Raw genomic sequence first — 646 nt, forward strand, 5'->3', positions numbered from 1 at the left:
TTCTTTTCTCCCCACACCATGGCATCTTAGGGAATTTCTGTATTATAATTGGTGAAGGTTTCTGTGTTATAGAATATAAAGCCTTGGATATAAAAGCATTTCCCAAAAGGAAACCTTTGGCGGTTTTCCTCCCATGGCGTGGTTTTTGTTGCCACCACTGTTTGACGGACCACTCCATCACCTCCAAACAGCCTTTCCCTTGGATGCTATAGGTCTGTTTCTGTACAACTCACAAATCATCTCACCCAAATTATTTTCTAGATAATAATGTACAATAAGGCAAGCTGACGAGCTGAAATGGTCTCCAAAGTCACCTTTACAAAGTGAAGATGGAGCAGCCCACAGACCTGCTGGCCGCTGTAATTCACTGGGTGCCCAAGTTGATCTCCAAAATGACTTAGGAAATGACACCGCGGACAGTTGTAAATCTAAGCGAAAAAGGTACAAATCAATAGAAAAATGTAGTCAAGCACTTCACAACCTCGGATGCTCCCTCCCATCTGGAAGTGTGAAGATTGACTTTGCCAAGAAAGCCCACAATGTGAAGCCTGAGGAGACTACCCACCTGGCTCTGGTTTGCATTAGTAATGCGCCATTTTCTTTTTCTTGTTCCAGACCTCTGTTTATTAGCCTTTTTGGCTTATAT

Source organism: Orycteropus afer, unplaced genomic scaffold (genome assembly GCF_000298275.1).
Source record: "Orycteropus afer afer isolate SDZICR_OR568_19922 unplaced genomic scaffold, OryAfe1.0 scaffold00304, whole genome shotgun sequence".
Taxonomy (NCBI): Eukaryota; Metazoa; Chordata; class Mammalia; order Tubulidentata; family Orycteropodidae; genus Orycteropus; species Orycteropus afer.